General features: G+C 36.5%; 1 non-coding gene across 1 annotated transcript; it reads right to left on the bottom strand.

Annotated features, from left to right (window-relative positions):
* Positions 1-9,175: 9,175 nt before the first annotated feature.
* On the bottom strand, positions 9,176-9,248 carry TRNAA-AGC (transfer RNA alanine (anticodon AGC)). Its single transcript has one exon. It is a non-coding gene; the product is annotated as a tRNA-Ala (tRNA).
* Between the last annotated feature and the right edge of the window lie 669 nt (positions 9,249-9,917).

The raw sequence follows: 9,917 nt of genomic DNA, 5'->3' as shown, positions 1-9,917 counted from the left end.
AGTACAGAGCTAAGAACCAACTCTAAACAAGACAGTGATTGCTAGAGAGCATAAACACAGTGCAATTAACAATTCTGGTCGCATTTATGTGGAATAAAGATAAAGTCACTGGGCAGTTTTAAATTATCTCAATAATCCAATATTGCATTTTCAGGGACTCCTGGAGTATTATCTAATGTTGGCCTCCATTCCTTAGACATTTTTTATTAATTTGACTTTTAAATTTGAGCATAGTAAAGTTTAATTTTAATCCCTTTCTGGTGAAGATGTTGAGAGCTCCCAGCAGGCTTTCTTGTCTTGTCATGGGAAGAACCCATCTGGGATAACACAGTTCGTACGGAGAGGGACACACTGGTAGACAAGATGGAAAAAGAGAGCTTAATCAATGTTGAAGTTTTTGGTCCAACTTTCCTGAATTCTAGTTGCATCTCTGCCTTTCTCAAGGATTAATTAAGTAAATAAAGTTACCTTCTTGGCTAAGCTGATTAAGCTAGATTTCTGTTGCCTGAAGATAAAAAAATGCCAGACTAATCTGTTGTTTAATACATGTTTTACTGTCTCCATTTCTAACAATTTTCATGAAGGTTGACATTCTAGATTTCCTAATCATTACCTTCATTTTTCCCCTCACAGAATTTTTGTCTTGAAATTTGTCTGGTTTTTTTTCTTTTTTCTTTTCCTCTAGTGGTTCAGTATTAAGATACACTTATATGATTTATTAACAATAATAATATTTTAGCTAAAGTATCATACTATTTATAATATTTGAGTTGCTTTTGTCAGTTTATTCCAAAAAGTCATACAAGAAAATATCTTTACATATTTCAGGGGCTAACTTTTGAAATTTAATGCCTCTGTCTTAATGTTTAACTTACTGACAAATTTTAAAACATAAAATGAAAACTTGTCTGTGATAATACTAAAATCTTAGAGGACTAATTTTACATTGCAATGTACTGATAATGTAATGGTCAGGAGTTAAGATTTAATGAACCAACAAGATATTTCAAAAGTAGAATCAATAGGAAAATCACACACCAAGTAACAATATGTATAATAATACTGAAGGATGCATAATACTGGAGAATATGGATTTAGTATTCAACATTCCTTTCAGATTTAGAAATAAAGGATAAAATTGTATAAGGTAAGTTCTAAGTACTTTATGATAGCCAATATATTATAATAAAGTGGGTTATATTTCTGAAGTAAGAGATGGAACAATGGAAAAAAAATCTCCTAATGTTACTTCTCAGGAGCTACAGCTATCATCCACTGCAGTGAACCAAAACCGTGACAAATCATGTCTCTGAAAATCTTGGCATGGATTCAAAGATACTAGATACTAACTGAAATCAATGTTAAAGGAAATTGCTATTTAAGTGTTTTAGAAAAGGTAATAGGGGTTCTTCAGGAGAATTTTTGCTCCCTTAGAGTTTTATCTGTAATTTCACTTTTGTTTCCATAGGTACATCTTGACCTTAATGCCCATGGTACCTTGGTCATTTAAGTGCTTGTCATTTAACACAAGTCATTTAACTTGCATTGACACTGTCCCACAAAATAAACTAAGTTATGAGTAAAGATTCGCCAGTGGCATGAAAACAAGCTACATTCCAATTGTATCCAATACAGGTAATTTTGAATTTGTATTTATACCTACAAGCAATCTACAGTTTTCTTTGCACTGTACTACTGTTTTTTCTTAAAATCTTTTTAAATCCTGATGCTTTAGCTCTAAATAAACTCATTTTGCTCATCCCAAATTTGCAGATAAGGTTCTGGAGTGTCTTCCTGTTATGAATAATATGAAGGATCCTCATGATGTAAATAATTACACTTGCTTAAACTATCAAAGTACTTTTCCTCCAGACCTTTGGCGTAGGGTTCATGCATGTGTGTTTGACTAAGACTTTGATGGTAACTTGAATTTGGTATAAAACTTTGGGCTAGCATCTCTTCAAAGTCATCTCATGAATGGGTAGAGAATTAAGGTCACCAAGAGGCAGGGGCCAAGAATGGAAGATCTCGGAAGTGGATTTAGCCATCAACATTTTAAATATTTGCAATAATATATTTCCATTTGAAAGTCTGAAAGAAAATCACATTTAAATAAAGACATTGCATCAGCAGGTGGGACATTCCCACTTCCCCTCACTTCCTCTGTGGCACCTGAGAACTCTCAGTTTTCATAAATCACATTGCTATCAAATCTTCAGTGAGGCATCCACAAGTATACTTCAAACACTTATAGTTTGTCTTACCTGGAGTTCATTTTTTTATTATCAAATATATATATATATTTTTAAGTGTTTATTTTCACAAGGAAATTGAGAGGTTTTGCTGAGTGTGTATTAAAGATCCATTGTCAGATTTTAATATTTATGTGATAAACTTAGTTTATATTTAATTCCTCAGCCATCCTCCTAGAATTTTGATTCTCAGTTGAGGGGAGATGGAAGAGTGCTTGATAACGGAACTTGATCAGGGGTCAGAAATGATTCTATGAGCCACTGGCTGCCCATCTACTCCTCCCTCTGACATCTCAGCTAAGAAAACCACTCCTCCAATACATAAGCCCAATTTATACAAACACTTGTCCATTTTTCAACTGTTCTTCGAGGGAGCTACTAAGTCTGGTAAATAGACCTAACTCATTTCTGTCTTTCCCCATTCCTGCCAGACTATCAGAACAGAAGACAGAGATGAAACTCAGGTTAGCATGAAATCCTCCAAGCTGCATCTGGTGCTAGTTAGGCTAGCTATTATAACAATACCACCAGCAGCAAAGCAATGGCTTACTATAACAAAAGGTTATGTTTCTTTCATTTAACAAGTTGATGCAGAGGTTATCAGTTAACAGATAGCTTTCCAAGATGTAATCATTTCTTCCATCTAATAACTTCACCTTCACTCTTGTGCTGGAGAGACCTCTACATTCAGGTGAAAAGGGAAAACCAGAGGGTAGAGAAGGCATACCTGTATTTTAATCATCTTAGCTCAAAAGCGATACACCAATTTTTGTGGTCCCCAAGCCCCACCTAGAAGCAAAGGGATGTGGGACAAAGAGACTAGAAAATTCACAACAGAAATTCTATAATAAAAGGAGGCAGATCATGGGTAATTAGATTTTTCAAAATAATAAAATTTTATATAAGGATATAAGGATATAAGTATATATTCTCTTCAAAATTCCTATAGTGAAATTGCGGAGTCACTATATGCATTTTTTTAAATATTGATATATATACATATATCTTATATGTGAGAAAATTTCTATTGGTTACTATTAACCATGGAGTTGACTATTGACTTGACAGGATAAGTTTCCATTTATTTATTTTTTTGCAATTACACTTTTACAATGTTTTTCAAACCAGGAATAGATGTTGAACTTTATCAAACACTTTCCATTTTATATTGAGAGTGTATGTTTTGTTTTCTGTGTACTATTAATATTAATAATTGTTTAAAAAGATTTATTGATGTCATACTATATCTGAATTCCTGGAGAAAATTCCATTTGATTACGGCATCTTATTCATTTAAAATAATTTGATTCTAGCTGCTATTCTTAAATTTGGACTTTTGCATATTTATTTGTAGATCTGTTTAGTCAGAGGTTTTTTTCTAACTTTTACTTTCCTATAAAGATTTAGTACCAGTGTTATATTTGCCTAGTAAAAAGAATTGAGGAGTTATTCTGACCTATAAAATGATCATTTCTGTGTAGTACTGATACAGAATAGCTCTTACCCTAAACAACCTAAATGCCCAACAGTGGATGAATGGCTAAAGAAAATGTGGCCTTTGCATACAATGGACTACTATTTGGTCATAAAAAAGGAAACACTGCCATATGCTACTACATGGATGAGACTTGAAGATATTATGCTAAGTGAATAAGCCAGTTGCAGAAGGATGAATACTGCATGATTTCACTTGAATAAGGTATCTAAAGAAGTCAAACTCATAGAAACAGAAAGTGGAATGGTGGTTTCTCGAAGCTAGGGGGAGGGAGAAATAAAATGTGGCTGTTCCATGAGTATAGAGTTTCAGTCACACAAGATAGAACTTTCTAGATAACTGCTGTACCACATTGTGTTTATAGTTAGCAATATGGCACTGTACACTTAAACAATTTAAAAAGAGTAAATCATATTATGTGCTCTTTATGATAATAAAAGAAGGTACCACTTAGTGAAAACTAGACTTGCTAGTAAGTAGAGTACTCTTGCCAATTCTTCCACCTAGAACATCTTCACTTCGAATCCCATTGTAGAATTTATCCAATCTTGAAGTGCTGGTTCTAGTGCTACATTCTCCATCAGTGCCTTATGTTACAGGATGTCATAAACCTTGCTCGTGAAGATAACATCCCATATGTTATGGCAGAGATATGGCAGTGACAAGAGAAAGAAGAAAGGACATGGGCTTTCTCTAGGGAATCGGTAGAGAATTTAGTAAAAACATCTGTTGAGAAAACTAATGAATGAGGAATTGTGGGAAACAGAATGCTTGTGATGATGGGGAGAGGAAGTGGGTATAAAGACACTGAATTCTACAAATTATATGATAACCAAGTGCAAGAGCAGGTACAGCAGGAGTGAGAGGTGGAAAACGTAGCCCAAACACTGCAAAACATGAGCATCTGATTGATGGCATTGAGATTTGCTGCAAATAGAATATATGTGTGTGTTGGGATCGTTTGGTAAAAGCACAATACTGCTGCAAGTAACTAGATGTTAGAATTAAATTATGCTCACTGCTGTTATATTTATATCCAATTCAAATTGTGTGTAATTAAGTAAACTGCTTCCAGCACAGCTCGGGACTGTCTGAGGACGGGTGACCCAAGACTTAAGAAACAAAGAGACAAAGTAAAGAGCAAAGATAGGACCAGGGGACTCAAGATCTTGTGGATCTAGAGTGCCGAAAGCCTGGTCGACATCATATTTATTAGGGGTATACAGCTCAGAAAAAAATGCGATCAAAGAGGTGGGGCTTTAGATATTCCTTGCGATAAGCACTAAATTCAGCTTGCTGATTAACTGGTTAATTTCAGGCCTATCCCTTCCAGAAACAATCACCCTCCTGGGGTATGCAAAATTTCTGTCTATCCTGCTATTGCCTCCAGGACATCTCAAGATAGCGAATATTTCCCCTGGGTTAAACCACATGCTTTCATGCCAGAACAAAGTTCTGTTAATGGATGATCTGGCTTTCCAGGACCGTCCATTGTTTTACCCAGATATTCTTCGTGCCCTTAGGGTCAATCTCAGGATTTCTCCTCACAAATTTTCTTTAGCATAATACATGTTAAAGGTCATCTGCTGCGGAAAGCATTAAAACAAAGGAGCATGTGCATTTTAAGCAAGTACGTGTGAATATAGTATTTTAACCTCATGGAAATTTAGGTACGGCTTGTTTTTAGCAGCTTATTTGTTTCCCAGCACACAAGAGATTGACATACGCTCTTTTCCTGGCTTTCTTCTTGGCATGCTTTATTGAAAGAATCAAGAAGATGGTGAACTAAGGCAGTGAGGTACCCCCTCGATTTGTGCCTGATCCCTGGAGGTCCCTGTGTAAAAAGAACAGTATAAGTGTGAGGTTCCACAGCACACTGACAAAGGGGACTATCTCACTCTGGAGTAAAGAGGGGCAGTTTCCACGGACTAGTTCATTAGCATATTTTAGTCCTTCCTCATCACCTAAGTCTTCCCTTTTCCTGAATCAGGAAAGAATCAGCATGACTCCAGTTCTCACATCCTCAGGGAGAGAGAAAGCCAAATTCTCATTACTAACCTCAGTTATAAATGGTCATTTTTTATTTGAACACCTATGCACTTTTTTTGTCTTCATCGATTTTTTTTATTGTAGTAAATATACATAATATAAAATTTACCATTTTAAGTCCAGAGGCATTAAGAATTTTCACATTGTTGTGCAACCATCACCACCACGCATCTCCAGAACTTTTTCATCTTCCCTAAATGAAAGTCGGTACCCATCAATTAATAATTCCCCATTCCTCCCTCCCCTGCAGCCCCTGGAAAACACTATCCTACTTTCTGTCTCTGAGTTTGACCACATAGAATGTCACAGTATTTGTCCTGTTGTAACTGGCTTGTTTCACATAGCATAATGCCCTCAAGGTTCATCTATGTTATGCCATGTGTTGCTTTCAATGTTTTGTTTTTTTTTTTAATATACTTTTATGGTACTCACTGCCAAATTGTATATGGGCTTTGACTGAGGCATTCTGGGGCCTCAGCACTACTAGTTACAAAGAAAAGAGGATTAAGACCAAGACAGGTACAGCAAAACCAGTCCGGCATCACAGCTGATCCTCGAGGAAGGCAGCTACGTTATAACACGTGGCGATAAAGTGAGTGAGGGCAATGTAGGTTATACCCATCAATTGCGGTTCACCCAGGACATTACAACTGCCACGGAGACAGGACAGAGGTACAATGGTGACTATATTTGACATTAAATTGGTAGTTTAATATTTCCAGGTCATAGAAAATAGATACATGGATAGCAACTTAGAGTATGTGAAAAACCACGTTCCCTGGGGAAAGAGGTTTGCTAAAGATAGATGGGGTGTTAAGGTGTTTACCGAGACACAGTGGGAAATAGCAATGCTAGTCCGAGGAATGAAGGCAGAAGCTCCCACTCGGGAGGCTGGCACTTGTGTTTTGAGTACATTTGTATCCAGAGTCATCAGAAGTACACTGGATTCTGGATCTGAGCCTGTATCTGCCTACATCCAGCCTCTTTTACCCAAGAGGGTATCAACAGCTAAAAGGTCCTAAACTGTTAGAAATAGGAATCAGTAACTAGCTGTGAAAACATTGAAAGCATAGCCAGCCTAGTATAATAATTACCTTCTGTGCATAACATATTCCTGATAGTAGACAGGCAACATCTTAAGGGCATAGATGATGCCTAATTTATACTGACCCCCAGGAGAAACGTGTACTAATTGTACATTTGGAAGACAAAAGCACAGAGAATTGTAGAAGTTCCTCTATACTAATAGCCAGGGTTTCTTGGAGAATTTATATCTAGTTTTGTTCTTTAGATACATTTATTCTTGAATTATCATTGGTACATCACTGCCACCTGGCATTTCACGGCAAGGCAAAGTGAAAAATAGCAAATTGTGTCCACTGCAAATAACTAACATAGTTTCTGCGCTTTAATCCACTGCCCTGAAATAGAAAAGGCATAAAATACGTGCATTATAAACAACACCTATACAAATGCATCATGCCAAAAAGAGGAGTGGTTTTGAGGAATGATGAGTACTCCAGTTTGGCTGGTCGTTCAGTGATGTGTTTGTCAAATGCATTCAATACATTTTTCCCCATGTGATATTTTTTGTCACTGAAGCATAGTCAGTTTACAATGTTGTGTTAATTTATGGTGTACAGCATAGTGATTCAATTGTATATATTCTTTTTTCCTATTATTTTTCATGATTGGCCATTACAGGTTATTGAATATAGTTCCCTGGGCTGCACTGGAGGACCTTGCTGTTTATCTGTTTTACATACAGTAGCTAGTATCTACAAATCCCGAACTCCCAGTTTATCCCTCCACTCTCCCCTTTCCTGCCCCAGTAACCACAAGTTTTTCTATGTATGTAAGTCTGTTTCTGCTTTGTAAATAAGTTTATTTAATATAACCAAGACACCAAGATAGTAGCTCCATTTCCCCTTGTTGGTAAGTAAATTTAGGAAGTTTAAATCTTTTCTTGCAATATTTTTGTTGATTCACGAGGAAAAATGTGACCGCAAAATTATCAAATTTACTTTCTTCAGATCCATCTCTCAGGAACTCTTTACACACTTAAACTGAATAGTAAAAGTTCCTGAAGAAAATCAGTTTCTTAATATGGTTTGGGCAACCAAAGAAGAGTTGTAATGAAAGTCATCTTTCAACCTTGCTCCCTCTTATTAACACCCATGGACACAATAATCAGTGACATAAGTTTACCCAGTCAGGTATAAATGTCTCCACTAGGCAGGCTAGATGAAACCATCCCTGTGACCTAAATACGATCTCACCTGCATTATACATTCAAGGAACATGCTGATAACAGCAGCAACAGAACAGTTTTTCTTACACCTGGCAGATCAACACTGCCCAACTTGCTCCCAGGTATTCGCGCCGCCCCCAGAAACCAGATCATCTGTGTCTGAATCACAGAAACCCTAAATGTACAGCATTGGGAACTTCTGGCCACCTTTGGGGGCTTTATGAAAATACCATCTCAAAAATATTTTCAATTAGTTGCTTATATCGATGGTAAATTCAGCTGGACTCACCTAACAGCAGGAAAGAAGGTAGAAAATTCTCAGGAACAGGATCCCCAGAGTATAACTTGATGAAAGGTTTTAGAGGATTTTTCACACACACAAAGTAAATAGATAAATAAATACATGAAAATATGATCCCTAGATAAATGAGCAAACACTTTTTAAAGTTTAATAATAACTCTGGGTTCTGAAATTAAGCACAGCGGGAAATGAGAGTTATGGATTCCAAAGACATTGCCCATTCTTTTTTAAACTTCATTTGGCATATTTCCGTGTCACCTCCAACACTTTGCAGAACTGAAAACACAGCGTGAAGGCTATCTGGAGACACTATGGAATGCCAGTAGGTACACTGAATGTTTTTTTAAAAAAAATCTGTGTCCCTGGAATTTCCTCTTATTTCATTTCATTAAGAATTCTAACGTGAAAATCAGTGTAAGTTCTCTGAGCGCTAGAAACGCTAGTGTGAGTTTAGTGGATTTAGTGATAGTGCTATAAAATGATGCCATCCACTAACAAAGATGTATTAATCACATTACAAGTGCCAGCCAATGTCCAAGGTGCTAAGAATATAGAATGAGTTAAATAAATAAATAAATAAATAAATGTATGGCCTTAAGGAGCTTACATTCTAATTGAGAAAGACATAACAAGGCTCCATGAGATATCTGTACATAAGATGATGGTAAATACTATGGGGAAAATGGAACATGGAAAGAGAGAAGGAGTGCTGAGGAGAAAAGGAAGATTGTAGTCTTTTTTTTTTAATTTTTAAAAAAAAAATTTTATGATTTATTTTTCTGTGGGGGGAGGTAATTAGGTCTATTTATTTATTTATTTATTTTTAGAGGAGGTGCTGGGGATTGAACCCAGGACCTCATGCATGCTAAGCATGTGCTCTACCAGTTGAGCTACACCTCCCCACAACTATAATCTTAAATAAGGTTTCCACAGGCATGTTCACTGGAAAAGTGAGCTGAACAAGGGTTGAAATCATGTAGCTGTCTGGGAAAAAGCATTTCAGGTACGTGCAAAACCTTGAGGTAGGACCCTGGCTAGCGTGTAAGCAGAAGTAGAGGAGAATCAGATATTGGTGAAGGAAAGTAACTCTCTACTACAGTGTGACATGGTCACTGAGTATCATCAGAAATTCAAAGCAACAGGCATAATGGGTGTGTATGAACATAATGTCTGTCTGGATGAAAAGATAATTGTAGTGTAAGCCCTGACAATTTTTTTTTTTTTGCTTGTGATTTGTGAGTTTTGTTTATTATAATGCATATACCTGACTTAAGCTTTGATTGCCAAAGCATCCATTTCAAAGAGGCATCCATTTCAGGACAAATATCTCAAATAAACACACTGCCAACCATACAGCTAGACAAGGAGCCAGGCTGCCTCCCCGCACCGAGGCCCCTTTGTTTTAGAGATCTTAGTTGATTTCAAGAAACAACCATTTGAGCTAATTGTTATTTTCTCTTCACATGCTCTAAATTTCTGCTCCTATGTTTTAAATTCATGAATAAAGAGTGAGTCTTTAAAATCCTAAACCCTTGCCCTTGGCTCAAATAAGAGCAGAACCCCAGGCCC

Source organism: Vicugna pacos, chromosome 8 (genome assembly GCF_048564905.1).
Source record: "Vicugna pacos chromosome 8, VicPac4, whole genome shotgun sequence".
Taxonomy (NCBI): domain Eukaryota; kingdom Metazoa; phylum Chordata; class Mammalia; order Artiodactyla; family Camelidae; genus Vicugna; species Vicugna pacos.
This window is presented reverse-complemented; position numbering and strand designations above follow the sequence as displayed.